Source organism: Calliphora vicina, chromosome 1 (genome assembly GCF_958450345.1).
Source record: "Calliphora vicina chromosome 1, idCalVici1.1, whole genome shotgun sequence".
Taxonomy (NCBI): Eukaryota; Metazoa; Arthropoda; class Insecta; order Diptera; family Calliphoridae; genus Calliphora; species Calliphora vicina.
Genome location: NC_088780.1, coordinates 113,717,478 through 113,741,446, shown reverse-complemented (window position 1 = coordinate 113,741,446; position 23,969 = coordinate 113,717,478). Strand labels below are relative to the sequence as shown.

At 28.4% G+C, this 23,969-nt stretch overlaps 1 protein-coding gene across 1 annotated transcript in view; it reads right to left on the bottom strand.

Moving 5' to 3' along the window:
- tws (protein phosphatase 2 regulatory subunit tws) overlaps nucleotides 1–23,746 on the bottom strand; it is a 68,865-nt gene extending 45,119 nt beyond the window's left edge. Inside the window, exon 1 of the mRNA XM_065515576.1 lies at nucleotides 23,597–23,746. The gene's annotated coding sequence lies outside the window, so the exon portion shown is untranslated. The remainder of the gene's footprint in view (nucleotides 1–23,596) is intronic.
- Nucleotides 23,747–23,969: the final 223 nt, after the last annotated feature.

Here is a 23,969-nt window from a genome sequence, read left to right as displayed (position 1 = left end):
CTTGTTGTCTATGAGATGATAGTATTAAATGTTGTCTCTTAAAACCGCGGTTTCGGTTTTAAAAAATTGAAAACCGATCGGTTTCCTTCGGTTTTGTGATAATTTATTAAATATCAAGTGTTATAGAAACAAAATCAGCTGATAATATTGGAAATGCTAACAAATTTAAAATTCAAACTTGACGGGTGTTCAAGAGGATAAAGGAAAAATGGTACATTTTCTTTTAATGGTACTTTTTTAATATATTAAATTAGTTAGCTTATATACATTAAAGTTGGCTAATATGCTTCTCAGTAAATAAATAATCAAGAATAGGGGGCACAATAGTATTATGATTAAAAAAGGAGAACTAAACCAAACTAAGAAGTACTTTTTCGTTCTTCAAAATGGTACTTTTGAATTTTCTATAATATTGAACCTATAATCAAGAAATTACTTTGATTTCAAACTTAAGCGCAATTGTTAAAAACACTTTGCATTCTTTTTTTAAATTAAATAAATAAAGTCATTTGAATTTTAATTGTCAGGAAATACTTGGATGAATCTTTGGACAAAAAAGGTTGTTTGTCATTTCTAAAATTTTTAATTTTTCTACTGAAAATAGATTAGAAGTAAAAACTGAATAATAATTGTCGGTTTCGGTTTCGATTAAAACCGAACACGAAACTCTAGTATGAACTATGTTAACAACAAGATAAGCTATTATTAACTCATACTTTCTTACTTGTTTAATACTAAATTAAAATAAAAACCACACACTTATAGTTTTAATCATTAAAAAATCAATTAATTTTATTATTTTATTAAAAAACTATGTTAAAACTGTAGAACATGCGTATTTAATTAATTTAAAGTTGCAATGTTAGACACCTTATGTGCTGTTTTTCTATAGCGAACGAGTGGTTTGAGTGGAAATTTAACATGTGTTTTGTTATTGTAACAAAAACAAAATACATATAAAACGTCCACTGAAAGCACTCGTTCGCTATTGAAAAACAGCACATTAATAATTCCTTTAAGAATTTAAAATTTTCATTCATTCTTAATGACCGAATTTGTCTACTGTGCCTCGAGTTGAGTGGAAAAATTATTTCAACCGTTATGCTTCTATGCCAACTGACTATCTGTAGCTTGTACAGAAAAAATCTATTTATATAATAGAATAATTCAATTAGCAACAAATTTCCAAAAATTACCGACAAACATTTCCCGAAAATGTTCAAAAAATTAAATGAAAAATGAAGAAACAGCTGACCACTGCACTATGGGGAATTTGACCACTTTCTTTGGCAAAAGTTCAAAATTGAATGTTGAATTTTTATGATCTGTTAACATATTTCGATAATATTGCTTTATCGTTACTTTATCGCTTTCTAAGTTAGCAAAAAACAATTTAGTACATTAAATTATGTCAACTTCAGATAAAAGTTTTATTAATACTTAGTAGTTAAAAGTTTTTAAAAATAAAAAAATCTAAAATAATGTAGAATGTGAGTACTTTTTATGAACTGTGGCAAAGATATATAAGTTTGTCATTCCGTTTATAATTTCTACATTTTGGATCGTTATAGATAGCGAAGTCAATATAGCCATGTCCATTCTGTATGCTGAAACAACATTCCGTTGCCTCCAAATAACTTAAATACATGATTCATACATCAATATATCCGCTATAGACCCGTTTCGAATGCTATTTAATATTGAGAAAATCGGTCCACAAATGGCTGAGATATAAGAAAAAAACACGACAACCTCGATTTAATATAGACAATATGGATATATAATTATAGATATTCCAAAGACCTATGTATATAACGGGATAGTAAGTTGGACCTACAATGGGTAAAGATTATTTACCCGTGTTTTTAAAAAAAAAAATTTGTTTGCCATAAAATTTTTTCACTAATAGCTGAAAAAATAATTTTTTTTTACTTAATATTTTTAATTTTTATTTTAAACTAGAATCGATTTATATAAAGTCAAATGTTTTTGAATTAGTCTGTTGTTTGATTAAGGGCCATTATTACAATTTGGCTTTAAGTTCCCAATAGTAAAAGTTAACTTTAAGGGTACCTTTTTCTATTGCTTAAAGTTAACTTTTACTATTGCAACTTAAAGGCAAGTTGTAATAATGGCTCTAAATCGGAACATTTTAAGAGACCTTAACCCTCTAACCGGCCAATTTTTTTTCAAGGTAAAATAATTTACCATTGTTTTTTTGAAAAAAAAAGAAATACGTTGGAATAAAAACAAACAAAAGTCAAGTGCACGTTCTTGTTTATTACAATAAGTAAATTGTTTGTCTCTTTACACATATTTACCGTTATAACGAGAAAAATAACCACATAAAGCAGCATTATATACATTTAACATACCCGCCTAAAGGCAGCCTTGCCGGTTAGAGGGTTAAGATGAACTAATTATAACATTTGCTAGAGATAAACCATCTATTATACTCTGCAAATAATTTAATTCAGTTGCATATGTTTGAAGTTTTCTAAAAAACTATTCTAGGTGCCAAAATCAGAATTATTTACTATATATCGAGAGAAGAAAAGCGATGCTGACAAAAGAATAGCTGTTCTATACTCATTTATTATTGGGAGTCATTGCTCCGAAAACTTGAAATAATATTTAGAGATGCAGTCACGAATATTTTAATAAAATATGAATCTGAAATGGCATTCCAATTGTAGATGTTTAAAGTTTTTTGAAATTCATACGGCTGAGTGGCTTAAAAGCTATATTTCCATAATAAAACATAAAACGTTGCATGGCTCTACTAAATTAAATTTGGAAGAATCCAAAGAACAAACAAATTACCTTCGGTTATTTTCGAGAGTCAGGAAACATTTTTTTTTCAAACTTTATACACTGAAATTCCATAAAAACTTGTCCAACGTGTCCCCATAAAAACTTGTCCAACTATTAATAAAAGACGCGAATTTTAAGCAAATAGTCAGTTTCAGTGTATGATAGTCAGTACCAAGTTTAAAATGAAAATGATCTGTGAAAGATAATTCGAGCAGACTGACGTCAAGTTACTCCTGATCAGTGGTCAGCTGTATCCAATCAAGGAGTGCTGAAATAAATCAATAAAAATAATAGTTGTGTTAGCGTACTTGATATATGTACAAATTATAAAAATTATGTTTTTTTTGGAAAGTCAAGGCAACAGAAGATTTGTAACTGAATTGTATGTCCACAATTATGAAAGGTTTTAACCAAATGTAATTCTGAAAAGCTTTCCTGAATCAGCAGATGAACAGACATCGAATAGTCATGCGTAAAGTTACCTTAACAAATCCATATTATTATAACATTATAACAAATACAGCGCATAGATGAGACCTCGAACTATGTATATTGTTTCATTAATTGAAGAAATTCTATATGAATCAACTTAATAAATACCTTTTATGCATCTCCAACATTAACGTAGATAAATTTAGTCCCATGTGATTCCTTTTGGCTTTCCATTTTATTCGACTTCCCAGAAATCATTTTCTGTTAAACATCATCATTATAACACAACTTCCTTATTAAAAGAACATCAATCATTAAATTTAAAACATCAATTAAAATTCTTTTAAAGTATCATGCTTTTTATTCTATTTCGTTGTGGCAGGTAGATTGTATATGGAAACGTCTGCGGCTTCACAGTGGACTTTAGGAACATTTGAAATTATTAAAGAAATAAGTTTGAAACTATTTAAAGGATTTTCAAATACTAGTTTCAGGAACAAAATTTTAAAAACTTATATTATTAAATAATGCCAAGAATGATCTGACTAGACTGCCATTCCCTTGGTTTGAGTCCCTACGCATACGATATTGAGCAGAAAGAGGAGAATGCCAGAGCAGGTTCTGAAATATCTCAAATTAAAGGAAACATTTTTAGACACTTCAAATACATAGCTGAAAATAAATTATAAAAATTTTAGTATCGAGAAAAATGTGGCTTCTTATAAATCCTAAACGGAAAGAAAGTTGAGGCAGTGTTAATAGTTTATTGAACGATTGGTAAAGACGTGTATAAACTTGAACTCCCATTCAGTTGTTGTAACAGTTCTACTGTTATCGAAAGTTCTTTCATTGAATGAAACTTTCGGTTGATATATGTAGCTGTACCTGGGTTGACAATATTTGGTAGAGTGAGACTCGGGTCGTTCATAAACGTAGATACAATTGTCGTAGAAACGCTTTCTTTCAGTAACTATTGTCGCTGTCAATATCTTGGTAAAAGGTATCAGTTTTTCATTATGCCTGTGAATGGCTGTCTGTCTTATTATGTAACCAAACATAGGTTCTTAGGAAAACATATATTGGGTGACATGTCTAAGGTATCGGCAGCTGGACTAAGTGACGTTGTTAAACATCTCAATGTCATAGGTTCAATCTAATACTCATCTATTAGTATTTGGTCATTATCAGATAATATTAAGTTTGACAAGAGGTATTGTCTTATCGAAACGTATAGAATATTTATGATTGTTTTGCATTATGCTAGGTATACACGTTACGATAAGTCGTACGATAAATCGTATAAGTATGAAATTAGTAAAAATTTAGATTTTTGTGATATTTTTGTTACTTGTCATTTTTTTCAAAGGATATAGTACGATTTGTAGTAACGTCTATCACAAAATCGTACTTCAACTCATAGTACGAAAAATAGTATCGTGTATACCCAGCATTACAAGCCAACAACCATGCCTACTTATTTTGTTGTTTAGGATAGATATATATGATAACAATCGTGGAACGTACATACTACACACTTAAAATCCAAATACACCGTTACATAAATAACGCAAAATACCGTTACCGCAATAATCCAAATTAGCGTGTTACCGTTATCTTTCAACATTTCAAATCGATAGCTAACATTGTTTGTGAGTTTAAAAACTTCTTGCTCCACCGTGCGATGTTTTTTTTACAATTAAAACACATGTGAACTTTTCCAAATGATTTTCTACTTAATTAGAGTGTACTTTGTTTCAAAATGAATGCACACCCTACATTAAACCAACAACAAAGTTATTCATTACTTTTTATGAATAAATTAAATTTGTCTAATTGTTGTACGAATATGTACTACGAGTACATTGTGAGTAATTATTTCTAAAAATAGCAACACATTTGGTAAATGCAAATTTAAACCATTACTTAAGAGATTATTATTTAATTTGTCTCAAGTTTGTGTAACCTTTAGAATAGCATTTGGCAGTTAATAACCAAGGTTATTATCTCAATAAAAAATGACCTTACTTCTTATGTCTCTTGTATCTATTTAGCCAAATTCAGTATTTATATAGATTTTTATAAACTCTGTGCAACCACCTATTATTATCCAATTGTTAACTGAAAATATGTATCAGCGGGTGTAGCAAACAATAACAAACACGTGTGGTATCGTTAGAATATTGGCTAAAATAGATTGGCACGTTGAACGTTGTATTTTGCACGAGATCCAATGTGACTAGTAAAAAAAGCAACAAATACAAAATTACATCAAAATATATGTATGTATATATATTTGTATACAAGTTTACATGAATCAATACACAAACTGTTTATATGAACAGATTTTATTTGGCAGATTCTACTACACATTTACAAGTGTTCAACAAAAACTACTAGATACATTTTCTACGGTCAAATGTACATATATGTATGTAATACAAAAAACGTACGCTGCAGTACTTTGAACTACAAAGTTACACCTTGACAGAAAAGTTACACCTTGCTAGAAAATAGGCAAAGTGCAAATTTTACATAGTCATGTCATTGCTAGTTGGTTTAATCGGTTAACCGAGCAAATATTTAATCGGAGTTTAGATTTATTCTGTTAATAATCCGTTAATTTAAAATTATTCGATTAACCGAATAATGTCTATTTTATAGCAAATATGGTATTTGAGATCCTTTTTATATACACATTTGAGTTTTTTTTTTAGGATCTTCTGTAATAATCTTTTAAAAAAAAATTTAATTTATTTTTTTCCTTTTAAACGATTTTTTCTTTAGATTTAATAAAACTTGACTTGGAAAAAACTCTCTCGCTGATTGTAGATGTTGGAGAAATCGAAAGCATGATAAAGAATATCGTTTAATTCGTTTAATCGGTTAATCAACACAAATTAATCGGTTTATTTGTTATTTGAAAATCGGCAATTTTAAATTATTCCAACAGTTAACAGTCCAAAATTAATCGGTTAACCGATTAACGGTTAATCGATTGAATACCCTATTTGACACCTTCTACATTGTTAAATTACAAGTGAATAGTGGTCACATGGATATCTATTTTGGTTATTTTTTACCAATTCTTTAATTTTGTTTATTTCTCGATAAAAGCATGTAGTACTAGAAAATTCAACACAAGGATCTGTCTAAATATCAGATCAGTTGATAATTGCTATCTTTAAAACTGCAGGGTATTTAGATTTGGTAACACACTCAAACAACCCAATATTTACTACATTTATAACGTTAAATGTTTACATCAAATGTACTAAAAATAAATAAGACTGTGGTTTTACTTTTTATCATTTGTGTAAAATTTCGTTAAAAATTGAACAGTATTCAGATGTAATCATATTATTGTACATAGTTATAAACTGTTTAATTTAGTTTATACAACCCCATACAAATGGATAAACAAATTCAACGTATCTTCATCCAGGCTATCAGTAAACATTACTTTGGAAAGCCTATTATTTAGTATTTATAAATAGCACTACATCTTCATGGAACTCTGAATGTGTTCCTTATTTAGACATTCGAAACTTTCGAAATGAAGAAATTAAATATTCTTGTGAAGAAGATATTAGAAATGTTAAAGGCTATGTTAAGGACTGAGATCGAAAAATTTTTAACATACATATATGTTAATAAAAATTAAACCACTAAACTTACAGTTTTGAATCTTTTTTTATTTAATTGAAATTATTGTTACAATTAAAAAAAATTATTTTTATAGTTCTAATCACTAATGATGAAATTTTGAACCTTTTTGAAAGCTCTTCAATTATGGTTTTTATAGTGCTTTATGTTACTTTGTTCGAAACGGAGATGGACACCGCACAGTGGTATGAGAAAAAAAAAGAGGGAAATAAATCTGTAACTTCTAAACCCTTACGCCGATTTGAATGAAATTTCACATTCACAAAGAGGAAGTGTAGTCGAGTTTAAGTTTTGAATTTGGACCTCATGAACCCACCAGGAGCGGGACCAGGGGTTCCCAAAGTAGGACACCTCGGGTATGTTCAATTTTTAAAATGATCCTATTTCTGTATATATATTTATATTATGTGTTACGATTTAAAAAAAATTGCACATTTAGAATCTCCTCGTCGAGCACTACATAAAACCTCGTCGTAGCTATCAATTATCTCTTATAGCTTAGAGATATTCGCATTTGAAAATTTAATTTTCAACATTTTTACCCACCCTACTCCAGTTTTTTGGTGACCGCGGTTCCAAATATTTCCCGATTTTATCCATTTTTCTTTTATAGGATTAACAATAGATCTATATATCAAATAAAGAAAGAAGTGTTGAAAAATAATGACTGAGTCCAAAGTTATATTCATTTGAATTTAAAAAAATTAAAAAAGGCGATTTTTCGCAATTTTTTGGGAAAAAAGTACTTTAATTCTTTTTAAGTTATCTAAAAAATTTCTAACAGGATGTATAATGAATTTTTACTTTTGGAAAAGCTAACTTTACGCCAAATATTTTAAATGAAAAAAACATTTATAATTTTTGATACCGACGGGAGCAGGTCCATTCAAAAAATGCCAATTTTTTATGTAAAATTCAACTTTAGGGCAAAAATTCTCAAATCGCATATTCGAAATCAAAATATAGTAACCTATTTTAGATGGCTCAATAAGTTCCTAATTATTTTGTAAAGGGTTCCGATAACCCCGCCCCTGGTATGGATATTATAGCCAAAAAACCAAAAAATTCCATTTTTGGGATTTTTCAAGATTTTTTTTAGGAATTGCGGGATACTTGATAACAAATTTCAAAATTTGTTTTCATTTTTCATTTTAAATAGAAAAATCTACATAACTGTGAAATTTCATTAAAAAATATTCATAAATAAAAATTTTATTTCAATTTGAAAAATTTGTATCTATGCAAAATTCAATAAAAAGCATTTTTTGTCATATTTTTCAAAAAAGTATTCCATGAATTTTTTAATTGTCAAAATATATATAATTTTTTGAAAAGTACACAAAATCCTCTATCCATTGATATATAACATGTCTACCTTATGATTTTTACGTGTCAAATAAATTAGGGAAAACTAAACAACTCGCTGAGAATTTACCTAACATAGAAATTCATAAAAAAGCATGTTGCCTACATAACAACATTTTTATGAATGTAAATAACAGTGCTAGGTAAATTCTCAGGGTTTAGAAGTTACAGATTTATTTCCATCTTTTTTTATTCTCATACCACTGTGCACCGTTTAAAATCTACCACACTTTTGGACATCTTTTTGGTGCTCTTTAATTCTCTTTTAACAAGAGCCCAATATCTCTCCACTGCAGTTTGGAGGAATTGCCTCTCTTGGCAACAAAGAGGACTTAAAGAGGACACTTTGGACTTTCTCCTGGTAGTAAAATTAGTTTAACCCCTTTTGACCCTAAGCAATTTTATTCCACTGAAATTCAAATTTGGCTAAAATATAGTAAAATTAATAACACATCAGGTATAAACGGTACAGTGACAAATCATATCAGCTCTTAAAGACTATTGTCTTACCAACAAACAAAAGAAAAATCATCCAATTATCTATAATAGTTTGCGAGTAATGATAATTTACTTCTGATCAAATTTACAAAAATCACATTTTTATAAAATGACATAAAATATTTGACTTCAACAGCATGCCACGCACACAATTGACAATATTTTTATCTAATTTACTATTGAATGGCATTAAAATTTTTGAAATCGGAGTTAACAAAAAGTTGTGCTTTTGGCCGATGAAATTGAGATATGAGCCACCGTGAGACGTTTCATTTTCTAACAGCATTGAGTATTGGAAAGAAAACATTTTCGCATTAGAAAACATGTAAGGCACAGCCGAATATAGCACTCACCTACAATATAATACGGACATATACATTAAGGTGGAATGAAATTTTTTTTTTGTTTTTTTTTTTTCAATGGAATAGCGATATAAAGTGGCCTTTTAATGAGTAAGTTAAACGTACGAAAGATTACTGACCTATTTTTATGTTTTGAGGTGCCCCAACACAATTGAAAATCAAAAAATTGCCTACTTTTCATACGGTCATTAAACAACCTTATACTTTATAAACTTTAGTTTTTATTGAATATAAATATTTTTATGTATTGTTAGGCCAATATAAGTATATCCAATAATTAAGAAACAAACCAAATTTTTACTTGAAAAACTAAATTCACATTTCATACGTTTTACAGCCCACATATGCCGAAGTGGGTATTTTTATACCCAATCCACAAAATCGTACTTGTAGCTTAGGAAAGTGGGCCTAATCACTTGGTTATTTTTTTTACTGATAGAGGACATCCAAGGTTACTATACATAAGGAGGGCATTGGGGACTTTCACTCCCCCCGTTTTCTAGAGTCATTTATTTCTGTATTATTATAATGATGTGGGGCACCTCTATATATACATCCACCAAATGAAATTTTTTGTGTATATTTAGGAGTTAAAAAGGCAACTTTTAAAAGGTATTCATAAGCGATTACGAAAAAAAATCAAAATCGCTCCACCCTAATATACATATTTTGTTCTAAATTTTGTATTTGGTTGGAATGATTTCAAACATTTGTGATTAATCAAGCATATTTGGGAAAATTTAATCCTCCTAGAACGTTTCCTCCAAGCTAGATCATTTTAGTATTTTATAATGATCCATACTATATGTTTATAAAGCACTCTGTTTTCCAGAAAAACTATACAAATATCAAGGAATGTTTATAGTACTAGATAGTGTACAGTCCTAGAGAGGCCATACGAAAGCACAGCTGAAAAGGCCACCTTTAGACGAGCCAATCATGGGAGAAGGAATTTAATATAAGACAGACTTGTTCCAAAAGTACACAGACAGTATTTTATATTCATTGCGATGAAAAAATTGGGTTTTTCCTTATATCTCAACCGATTTTCTCGATTTTAAATAGCAACCGAGCCGGAAGAATTCCGGAAATATTGATGTATGAATCGTGTATGTAAGTTATTTGGGGGCTTCGGAAAGTTGATTTCAACAGACAGACGGACATGGCTTAATCGACTCCGCTATCTATAAGGATCCAGAATATATATACTGTATAGGGTCGGAAATGAAAATTGTGGAAATTACAAACGGAATGACAAACTTATATATACCCTTTTCACGAAGGTGAAGGGTATAAAAACAATAAAAGTTAACGTAGTGATTTCTTTTTTGTCAAACAAAATTAAAATTACATATTAATTTTCCTCACTTTGTCTTTAGCTATTTTAGTAATGAGTATAAATATCGCTTGTTGAAAATTTGATCTTAACTATATTAAGAAAATAATCTACAATATTTATGTTTCTAAAAATGTATCCTTTCATACCACAGTTTATTGGTTGTAAAGTAAAATCTATTTCTGAACAAACCATCTAAAATAAGTACATCTGCATATACGAATACACTTTTACAAGTAAGTAGTATCTAGGTTGTATGTGCCCGTTTGTGTTCAGAGACTGTATGTAAATCATCGACACCATCTGCTAATTCACTTTGAGGATGATTATTTTTTGTTTGGTTTTGTTTTCCAACTTGTTTTCATTTCGTTCATTCGACAGTTTTCTTCATTAAAATGTTTATTTTGAAAAAAATTTCTGCACATGAAAAACAAACTTTAAAATCTTATTAAATATTTGGTTTAATTTTCGTTGTGGTAAATTATTTGTTCGTTTTTTTTTACACTTGTAAATTTATATAGTATGTTCTAATACTAGGTTTGTTCCAAAATTGCATCATCAACATAAAATCCAAAGGCACTTAACTCAACCTAGAATTTCTACAAAATGTTTATACCCTACACCACCATAGTCGGGAGGATATTATGTGTTTGTTATGATGTTTGTAACACCCAAAAATGTTAGTCTACCTAATTCTATGATGATCGGTGCATAATTAGTCATAGCTTCCATTAAAAAAAAATTTAAAAATATCTATTTTGTATTTCCTCATTGTATTTTCTCATTTCCCTATGGCGGAATCAAAATCTATGCAGAAAAATTCAACAAATAATATTTGGCTGAAATTCCCAAATTCAAATTCAGTATGACAGGGGTTAGTTAACCTATGAGTATGATTACTCGTTGTTTATATCTAAGTTATGTACAACACAGATATGTTTGTACTATATAATTTTGTACGTAATGGGAAGTATGTGGTTAACAAATATAGGGAGTAATTAGTTGATTATGTTGTTTGTAGCAATAAAGTAGTCCCAGTTGGAAATTTGATAAAGATTGTTTACGTCATGCAGGCGCGGATCCAGAGAGGGTGAAATAGGAAATTTCCACCTCCAAAACCGAAAGGTTTTCATATAAAAAAGAAATAAATAGAAAAATGTAGGACAAATTTTAAATTTTTCCCCCACTCCCCCAAATGTTTGATCTGGATCCACGCCTGCGTCATGTGACCAATTAAAAACAAATCTTCCTGATCATCTGTGGCCAGAATTCATAGACAGTGGTTGACAAACTTTTCCAAGTATTCGATTAATAGGTTATAATTCTGAAAATAGAAAGCAAACAACAAAGTATTCAGGTGAAGAAAATGCAAGGGAAACACCAACATGCAAAAAGTGCCCTGTACGCATTTGTTATAAAAAACCTATGACTATTGAAAACTTTCCGCAATCGTTTTCGTATCGATTTTTGCTACATGCTGTTAGAGTCAACAACTCTGCATCCATCGCTATTACATCTGCCTCCAATCGCCTATCATTCTTTGTTTCATACTACACCTATTTCTCGGAGTATTATTGGCAACGCTTTTTGGAATATTTACAAATAAAATTAACTTCAACAATCTTCTTTCTTGTCAAACAATTGTAATTTTTTTATAACATGGTATTCATTATTCTGGTATTGAAAAAACAATGGAAACCTTGGTTTTATTTTTACAAAAAACAATCTGACGATTGGATTGAAACCGAGTGGATTGTAACCAAGAGTTGTGTTTGTGGTCTTTGTCGTGCTCGAATCTCCAAACTAGAGGTCAATCCAGAAGGTCTCCTATCATGTCATATTGTCATAATGTCCTAATATTTCACAATGGTTTAAAAATGTTGTTATTGACTTTCAAGCTAATAATTTCCTAAAATAATACTACTCTGTATGCTATGTTTATTGTGTAATCGTAACCAACCAGCAGAGAGAGAATTTTTAAAAATCAATCAAGTCGTATTATTAGATCAGTATCAATTATTTAAATACATATGAATTTGTTTGTTTCAACGCATGGTAGAACCAACCAGGTACAATTATTAGGGAGAGTTTTCAATATTTACCCCTACAACGTCAAATAACACATTTACTCTCATCACTTTTTATTTTGTTTTCGCAATGTTTTGCACGTTATATTAAAACTAACACATATTTATTTGGAAAAAATTTAATTTGAATTGAATATTTCACAAAAAAAAGTAAATACACAAAAATTTGTTTAATTAATTTATTTTTGTCTTAGACATTTCGTTTTGTTTTTTTTTCTAATTTTTTTAATTTTCTTTTCTTTGACGTTATAGGGAATGTATGTATAATTGAGAACGTACTTTTTAATAATTGTACCTTGCTTATTCTACAATGGTTTCAACGGACATGTGCCATTATTGTATTTGAGTTTTATTGTGGTAGAGTATTGCCAATTCGTTGTAGTAGACATATTTTGCCATATTTTTAACAGACACATCGCCATCAACACACAACAACAAAGTTTCATAAAAACAACAATTTCACTTGTTCCTGTTGACAGACATTTCTGTAGTCTACTCCACCATGTCTAAATACTAGGGTATTCATTCAACTAATAATCGTTCGATTAATCGAATAATTTCTTACGAATAATTATTCGAACAATTTAAAAATTGCCATAATAATAATAACGAATAATTCGAACAATTTTATGTAGAATAATACAATAAAACGAATAAATGTTCATATAGATTTAAATTTATTAAATTGATTAAAATTTTTCATAATTTCAAATTTAAATAAGTAATAATGACTCACAAAAATTGTATTGTTTTTGAAATTCGACAAATAACTAAAAACAAAGGGACTTTCGATCACTGTAGATGAGTGTTCCGATAGCTCCTTCTATAAATATATAAATATTACTGCAAGAAGTTACAATTCTAAAAACAAATCATTAAAAAATTTTAACTTAGGACTTGAACCAATGTAAATAATATTTAGCTGGCGAAATATTAAGAGAATCGCAATTAATAATCAAAATTTTAACTTAGATTAAAGTGGAGTTGAATGTGATTTTGAAACGGTCGTCGAAAGTGATATTGAGGATGACATTTGTAATGATTACATTGAAATAGATGAAGCCCACGATCTTAAAATATATGTATATAAGTGGTGTTATTTACCGCGTAAGTATGTGCTGCAAAATATTTAATAAATCGAATGATAAACACAAATATTACAAACTAACGTTTTGTTGCAAGAAAAGCATGGTCTTCATCTTATACACGATTTTGAACATCGTTGAACATCTTTGTCTAACATGGTAATACACTTTTTGCGTATTTGTAAATGAGTCAATCATGCACTGCCTGACTTCAAATTAGCTACGTTCACTGACAATGATATCAAACTTTGGACAGATACCCTTTATTATGTAATTCCCTAAGACCACTTTATTAAGCAAAGATTTGGCAACGTTGATAGAGCTTGATGTATAATACAATTTGTTATAAATAATTTAGAAATAGTGAATAATTAAATTACTAAAGAATTAGTTACTCAATTTAAAACCAGAATTAATGAACGACATAAAAAAGTTCTTGATAAGTTTATATTGTATTCAGGATCATGTCCAACTAGCTCAAATTTTTTAACCCTTAAGTGCATGATTTTTACTTTTATTTTTCTATAAAGGGCGTGTGTGAAATGATAGCAAAATGGTAAAAAAATATTTCTATGTGGGGAAAAATGTTCATGTTTCTGCTGTGTGAAATGATAACTTTTTTGAAAATGTAAAATTTTGACATTTGTGAAAAATTATTACTAAAAAATACATATATATGTAAGTACATAAGTATGTATTTCGTTAAATAAATTATTCTGATATCATTTATTTGATTGCATTTTTAATTACGTTTAGTTTTAAATCATAAGAACAAAAAAAAAAACAGCAATACTTATTTCAATGTGTTTATTTTAATTTTTCAATTTAAATTTTGAATTTCTGCTTTTCAGAAATTTTAAATCAATTGTCAAAAATTCTACTAGCCCCCAGGCCTATTGAAATTTTATTCACTTCAGAAGTGTCAAAATTTTACTTTCTACAATACTTTGCTACCTTTTCACACACCCCCAAATTATCAAATATTTAGAATTTCTTTAACTTGAACTATTCGTACTCCATTTGATTTTTCTGAATTAGTTTCAAGGTTATATTCGCCTAAAATTAATTGGAACTGGAATGTAGACAATTGGCAACAATATGTATTAAAGGGTTAAAACATAGCTCCAAAACGGAAGCTAAATGGTTTGCTAGTCAGTTGTTTTGTAGTTTGTTCGGGAGTTAATCTGATCAGAATATTTCTGTTGAAAATTTAATGAAGGACTTTGTTTTCGAATGTTTTTTTAACATTATCAATACTTGAATTGTTAACTTTAACGTTATTTTTTGTTTTTCTTTAACAATAAAATATTAAAAAACCGACATCAAAACATCATTCTTTACTTTTTTAAAAAAATTTTAATTATTCGAATAATTCGATTTATTTTAAACGTGTGATCGAATTATACGAAGAAGTTAAAATCTCTTATTTGAATTATTCGTTTAATTCGAACAAGAGAAAAGTCGAATAATTCGAATACCCTACTAAATACACTGTCAGTTAATTGAATAAGCACCAAAATGAAAGCTTTAGAAAATAACTAAAGCTACAGCTATATTGTGCTAACATTTCCGAAATTCTTAAGTCAAAATTAATGTTGGCTACCGTTTCGAAACTGTAAAAAGGTTTCGGATTATTTCGGTAACGGCGATTTGTAAAAATTAAAAATAAAATATCGGTAACGGTATTTTAGCAGTAATGGTAGTTGAGCTTAATGTAATTTGTAATTTTTATATTTTACTTGGAACACAGTCGATATTTACTTTTATTTTATTTGATACTGTTAAAATAGTTAAAAAATAGTGGTTATGCTTTTTTGAGCTTTTAGTGGTTATGCTTTTTGAGATGTGTGGCCGAACCTTTTCATCAATGTCTCAATGTTTCCGTTTAGATAAATATTAATTTGTATTTGTATCTCTAGGCGCAATTAAAATCTTAAGGTAGGGTCACACATGGCAAATATTTGACAAAAAAGACGTATCCGCTAAATAAAATATAATTTAATTGTTTTATTTATTGTCAAAAACTCCTTTTACTTCAGACAATTCAAAACAAATATTTAGTTTTATTTTATTTGATGTTGCCTAATCTTACGAAACACTTGAGTAAACTAAGAGTAAACACGTCAAACAAATTTGTGCTAAAAAAGTGGTTACGCTTTTTTGAGTAAATATTTGTCATGTGTGACCGTACCTTTAGATTCGATTATATATAGAGAGTGACAATACAATGAAAACTTTTTTTAAAGCTATATTTCGTAATTTCAGTTTTCAAGAACATGACAGAAGAAAGACTAAAACAAAAAGAATATGTAAGAAAACGATATAGAAAGCATTATGTTTATTTTTAATTCAATATTTATTTTAATTTGATAAAAAAATGTTGTAATATTTTTATCACATTAAGTTTTTTAAATGGCCAGAGTTACGATTTGGGAAAATTTAAAAACCTAAATAATAAACGGTTTTAATTACGGAATGAAACAAAAGACTGAACCCCATGGTCTCAAATAAGACAGACATTTTTGGCGATGACAATATTATGGGGTCCAATTCAGTTATAAAAGACACTGTCACTGGTTACAATCCAATGAGTTACGTGTTTAGAATTGGACTGCCCAATCGTCATAGATCAGAAAATACGGACTCAAAATTATACCACCAAGGAAGCTTTATCAGATGCGGTTATAAGGGAATGCCAAAATATTTCAAAGGAGACGATTGAATATTTAATTGGTTCAATGCTTAGTCACTGTAAAGCAGACAATTTTTGTAAAAATTAAACCTAAGATTCCATTGTTTTGTCAATACCATAATAATGAATAGTTTATAGTGTGTTTTCTATTTTCAGAGTAAATAAAGTATATATCGTTACTTTAATATAGAAAGGCCCTAACTCTTTTTTTTAAGTCGAGATTTTTTTTGGCTAAATATGATATATGAGTGGACCATTTATCGAAATAAACGAAAATCTTGGCTTACAAAAATAGCAAGAACTTTTTGGATTTTGATCTATTAGTTAAATATTTAGAAAAGTTTTTTTAATAATTCTCGGTTAATGCTTGGAGCTGAGGTGTTTTCGATTTTCTTCGGTACAATGTAAAACTTGTATATGATCTGGAAACTGAATTTAATGAAAAATCGGTTTAGGTTTAAGTAAAAAAATCTTAAAACGCAAAGCACCGATCCTAGAAAAAGCTCCATATTTGTATGACCCTATATGTTATTTAAATACATACATACAATTTTTTTTTACTATCACACGGTAACTAACGTCACAGTAGGCAATTTTCTAATGAAACTCAGTTTTTGAAACACATTTGCACCGTTTTAGGAATTTCGACATTTGAAAATAAAAAATGACAAAAATACAGCTATAGATGCATCAAGACTTAAATTCGAAAAACCAACATAAACACTTGATCTTAATCAAATGGTCGCCACTGTACTATTTAAGCGTGTATAATTTGTAATAGCTCATTGATTTTGGCATAAAGTCTACAAAACAAAACATTTTAAAGTCCATTAATGAAAGCACTGTGTTGTTAACTATATATTAGACAATTATTTAACATAAATAAATTAACGAGTATCAATCATTATCTATTTCTAAAAGCCTGTTATCTGACACCTCTATTATTTATCATTTCTGCTTTATTATTAACATATAGTAATTGTTGTCAGTTAATTTGTTTTATATAGTTACGATATTTGTAATAAATTGTTCTCTATATAAATACATATACATATATTTGATTTCATAGTTTATAATGTTTATAAGATAAAATAAAAAATATATTATTTAGGGTGCTAAAACACCTACACTTTTTATAGATCAAAAATATTATCAGGTGTCTAGTTAATGCCATTATCCATCATCATCAACAGAATTATCTCTATTGTTCACAATTTCGTTGAAATATAGCTATAGTATACACATTTAAATAGTACGTACGAGTGTAAGTACTTGTTTACATTTGGCATTATCACAGTATATCATTTTTTGACTATATTGTATATTTTATCTAAATTAATTTTTTGTTTTCAGCTTTTTTCTATAGAAGTTATTTCTATGTAAATATGTAAGCAGCAAATGTTATTACAGTTGAACCTCGAATTAAATATTCAGTCCGAACAACGTATACCCACATAAAGGGTGGGCAAATTTGAGGCTATGAAGTAAAGTGTCTGTCAAATGATGAGATGTCAAGAATTGAGTAGTGATTGGGAAATAATTCGGTAGCTCGTTAACGATTTGAGCTATCTTAATAAAATTGAAGAGTTGGTTTGTATTTACATGGGTTCATAATGGAATGGGGCTAGAGGGCGACCCCGCAAAATTTCTGACGGATTAAGATATTGTAATAAAAGAGCAAAACTATATAAATCCAAAGGTCTTTTTATCAATGGGTTCATAACTTTTGCCATTGTCTTCATTTAAATGCCGAAATTCCTAAAACGGGGAAATTATGTTAAAAAAATTTAGTTTTTTTCATAAAAGAGGCCGATCTACCGTAAAATATCTTGTTGACTTTTGGTGTATTTTAACTTTATAAAGGGCCTTTCAAAAATATATTCTTTTTATAAACGGGGTTTAGCATTTTTTTTTTTTTTAAATAAATCTGAAATCACATTTTTTTATCTCTCACACATTTATGTACGTCAAGTCATATACAAAGTATATATGTATGCCCGAGAAACTGGGAAAATACTTTGGCGATAAATAAGGAACACATCAAGGTTTCTAAAACTGCTTCTCGTTTTTTGATCCCAGCTTTGGGATTTTAGAACATGTGGCCCAAAGTTGAAATTTTTATAAAAATATGTTACATTCCGAAGGGCGTAGGGGCGACATACTCGAAAAATATTACATGTTTTTTATACCAAAATGTTTTTCGTAAAGATACCTTACAGAAAAATATAAAATTGTTATATGTTCTTAAAGAAATTTTATTTTTAATAAAAAAAGAGTTAAGTCACCTATTCGCCCAAAAAACAGCAAAAGGCAACTATTTTTTTTATTTAAATTGAAAATTGTTTATTTTTGGATACATAATTGATATTGCTCTGAAATCTTTTGTATGTTATTCGTAGTTTAGTTGTCTAACCAACAAAATTTGAGTCCATTCGGTCCAAAAGTCCGACCTATATTTTAAAAAAAGCGGACCAAGGTATGGCAAAATTTAAATTTTTAAATGCCTATAAGCGGAAATTATAAGAGATAAATAGCGCACGCAAGACCTAGCCGAGCGCTTTCCAAAAATATAAAAAACTTTGAAATCGGATGGGAAACAAAAAAATTACACGTGTTTAAAAATTTTACATGTCGAAGGTACCCTACTTTGAGCCCCCATAGCGCCGTCCCTGGATCATTTGTAGGGCCTATTTTAATAACTTAAACTCGAATACTCCTTGGCTACGCCCATATTAAATTTTATACCGATCGGATGAGCCGTTTGGAAATGCCAGATTTATTTCCAAAAAATTTTGATTCTGCCCCCTGTGCATTTTGAATACCGCTAATGTATTTTTGTTAATTTTGAACGCTAAAATTTAATATACATATGTACATTAAGCATATAACTAGTTTTGGCGAAATTTTTGGCATACCACCACGTGATGGCCAATGTTGTATAAGTAATAAAAATCATTTTTTTAGGTCAACACCAACACCAATTTCTAAAATAAACCAAACTCTTTTCTCTGAAAAAATATATAAATAATTTCATAATTTTGTTTGCAAGTGTGAGGTATACTTCCCTTATTTAAAAATTATCTTTTGAAGTATGTCCGCAGTCAAGGCAAATTTACTTACAGGTATACCCAATTCTACAACAAATACAACTTTACCAAAAACAACATGTACTTTGTTTTTGTAAAATTATTTGCTAACTGTCAAACAGCTAAACAACAGCAGACTGCAAAAATCAAAAACAGGGGTGAAAATAAATAAATACGTGAAATTTACTTTCAATAAGTACTCCATTCACTTTTATATTATCAATTATTCACTTTTCTTCTATTTTATATTTTTTATTAAAAGAAACAAAAACGTTAATTTAAATTAATAACGAAATGTAAACAAACTTTGACAGATAGAAGTGAAAAAACATATCGAGCAAAAAATAGTCAGCTGGCTTTTCGACGTCACCTTATTAGATACGCCTTGGTCCGCAGTTATTATTAAAATAAAATATATTGTATTTCAAAATAATTGAAAATATTTAATGCAAAACTTTATTGCTTTTGGTGCGTGAACTTTTTTAACAACCGCGAAAAAATAATACCGTGATTTTTTATATTTTTTAATGCTCTATTCGACTATGCTATGCCAATTTGCATATTTGCAAAAATTGTCAATAGTTATATACCTAATGTACATATTTGTTCGCGGTTGAAAAAACGTGGCAGGCGTATGCCAAAATCGAAATCTACCTAAATAAAGTATGGGTCTAAAATCAAAACCTAGCTCCCGCTGAGAGACTTGAAAATACACATTTAAGAAATTTCACTGTCCAACAAATTGAGACTTTTTGATTGGTACAGAATAGCGACCCTATAATTCTGAAAGGGCATGTTGAGGAGATCATTTTTATAGAATAAACTTATGTCCAGCTGGTCTGAATTTTATTTTACAGTGAGTGATAGTTTTAATTTTTTGAACGAAGGGAGCATTATACTGACTGAAAAAAATGTTGTAAGTTAATGTCTGAGAGAATTATTATTGTCAGAGTTATATTGTGGAATTTTATGGGGATCATTTTTGTGGAAGAATTTAACCCTAAGTCTTCACTCTTTAGGGGTCAATTTGACCCTTTTTTCGAGAAAATCAAAAAAAAAGTCCTTTAAAAAAGGATATTTAAGGATTAAAATATTCTACGAAAATGTTTGCCGGAAAATTTTACTGGAGGTCACCAAAGTTATCAAAGTTATAAATGTCATAAAACCTAATTCATGAGAATGTATTACGATGTATTTTGTTATTAGAGATGAGCGATCCCGTGATTTTTTTATAAATCACGTTCTCAGTGAACGTGATTTATAAATCACTGTTCTTTTAAACAGTATGTTGAAAAATATGAAAGAACGACTTAAATGTATCTATTACTTGATATATTCAGTAACAGTTGTTACCAGTGATTTTTCAATCACAGTGATTAAATCACAGGTATGGAAATATCGCTCATCTCTATTTGTTATTGTATCAACCGTATGTGTGAAAAGAGAGTGATTTTTTCCTTTAATATTTCTCTCTCCTTCCGCTTTATGTATATTTCTCTATGACCCTATGGCTCATGTTTCTGAAAACTTAAATAACGAAATATAGTTTTCAACAAAATTTTCCATTCAAGATTTTCATTGAGCTAATGCTATAAGACGTTGTATTGCTAATAATTTGTTTATCAGAGATTCTGTGACTTTATCATGCACAAATATTTTTGATATTTAATTTTGTGTCTTGTTTTATAAAATTAGCAACGAAATGTTTTGTTGTTTATAAAACAAACAATAAATAGAAAAAATAAAAAAATAGTACAATAAGTATTTTGCAATGCCGACAACATGTTGTTAACCTCAAAAACCACATATGAACATAGAGATAGATCAAATACAAAACAACCAACAATAATAAAAATAATAATAATAAATACAACAAATAAAACAATAATAATATTAGAACTAGAGTATTCAAAGAACCGACTTTTTTAGAAAACCGGTTTTCGTGTTATTCGAAAAATTGCATTTAAAAAAACCCGTTTCCAGTTCATGAAAATTTTTCAAAAATATAAAATTTTATTAAAATGTTTATATTTCTAGAGGCCTCAAAAGATATCTAAATATGCTTAATAATAATTTGAAAGTAAGTGTTTAAATAAAATAAAAAGTGCAAATAATTACCAAAAGTCTCGAAAATATTCTTAATAATGTTTATTGAAAATAATTTATGTCGAAATCGGTCTTGGAACAGAAATTTTTTATTATTTTTAAACAATCTCAGTTTTGCTATTTATGTGTTTTAACAACATATTTTATTTAGCCCTAGAATTTCGATACGAATATATTTTCAAAAACTATAACAAGCGGTCAAGCAAAAGTTCTTAATTATAAAAACCGGTTAATCTAAAATAAACCGGCATGTAGAAAAATTCGATCATATGAAATATTCGAAACCGGTTTTTCAAACAGAAAAAACCTTATAACCGGTTTCTGGTTTTTGAATACTCTAATTAGAACCAATACATATAATGGCAATGGGAAATATACATATTTATATATAGAAATACATACATATATAAATATTTACATATGTATGTATTTATTAATGTACAAGTACAAACATGAAAATATATATGAAAAACGCATAATAAATGTATTTCTTGTTATTTTCCTTGTGCTAAATTTCCTTTATAAAGGTTAGTTTGATTTTGTAATTCTTGAGTAATGACCTGAAATACTCATATGGGTCATATTTCTTCAAAGCTAGCAAAAATGCTCAACTGTTAATTAAATTAATTTTTAATAAACCCTTTTACATTGGAATATACATACTTCAGGCTATAGTTTCCAAAAAACTGACAAAATTCAAAACCGCGGTTTCGGCTTTAAACAATTTTTAAATTTGGTCTTGTTGTATTATGATATTATTGACACAAGAATCATTTGATACTATAACAAGTAGAGATGAGCGATATTTACATATCTGTGATTTAATCACTGTGATTGAAAAATCACTGGTAACAACTGTTACTAAATATATCAAGTAACAGATACATTTAAGTCGTTCTTTCATATTTTTCAACATACTGTTAAACTGACAGTTCTCATACAAAAATATTTTAATTGGAGGTTTATCGTTACGAAAAACGATAACCAGATATTGAGAAAATGGGGTTAAGAATGAAAATAATACATAATATATTCTTCTTAACATAATTGTTATTTTGCTTAACATAGACAAAACGTGATCAGAGTCACTATTTAAAAGAACAGTGATTTATAAATCAGGTTCACTGAGAACGACGTTCTTCAAAAATCACGGGATCGCTCATCTCTAGTGTAAAGTAGTTAGAACAGTTATAGTTATAAAATATAACGTAACTGTAACGTATGAAAATGTTAAAAACAGAATTTCCTTACGTTTTTACATGACATCTGCTAAACAGTGCAGATTTTTATAAGCTATTAAATTCAAAAATATCTTTTTCAAAGAAAGCGCATGATATTGGTTTAATAATTTATTATTTGATTTTTATGTCAAATTCGTCTTATACGTTTTTAATGTTCTATAATGGCATAAAAGTGCTTTTTGTTTCAAAATATCTTTAGAAAATCGTTTTTTTTCACAGTTAATTAAATGCCAGTGTATAATTAGAAGAATATTGTGGATGAATTTCCGGGTTTAAAATCGTCTTATTCACTGTTAGGTCTGCTTTTTACATTCAAGGAAATTAATAATATAATACGAGTAACTAGTTTGTTTTCCAGTTTTTGATTTTTCTGCTGAATATTGAAAGAAACAACCAAAGAATAATTGTTGGTTTTCGGTTTTATTCATAATTAATTTTTAAATTTATCAAAAGTTTATAAAACAAATCGTGTATGGAAATTTAGTTCTATAAACCTTTTATAAATTTAATGTTGATTATGAAATGGGAGTTAGTTACTAATTTTGGAACATTAAAAATAGTTTTAATAGTTATATTATCAAACCTCATAGGTGTGCACAAGCCACACACCTATATTTCACACACTTAGAAACTAGTAAATATAAATGTAAACAAAATTCCTATATTTATTATAGAGAAAACTATTTATGTACATATGTATGTAATTATTTCAAGAACATATGTACATTTTATTTTTATTAACTTAAAATCTCAAATAATTAATTGGCATGCATAAATAATCTTAATTAGAGATTTAAACATAAATGACATACTGACATTATTCACTTACTTTATTATACAATTAATGGAAAACGATAAAAAATCTCCTAGTTTATAAAGATGCAGATCATTAATTAAGGATTTACACAAAATAGTTACAAATTGTTGTTTGATTTTATTTATTTGCTTTTATTGTTTATTGTTTTATTTGTAGTAAATAGTGGTAATAATTTTTAAATTGTAAATGACTCAAATTGTTTTTTTGATTTTAATATTTTATTTGTACTTTGGCAATGTTGTATTTGTTTGTTTGTTTTAAATAATATTTTTGTTGTTGTTTTTATTTGTGTACATTAATTATCATTATTTGTCTATTTGATATTGAATATTTTGCAGCTTGTCTATGTTTATTTTTCATATAAATACAGATAAATTAAATATAC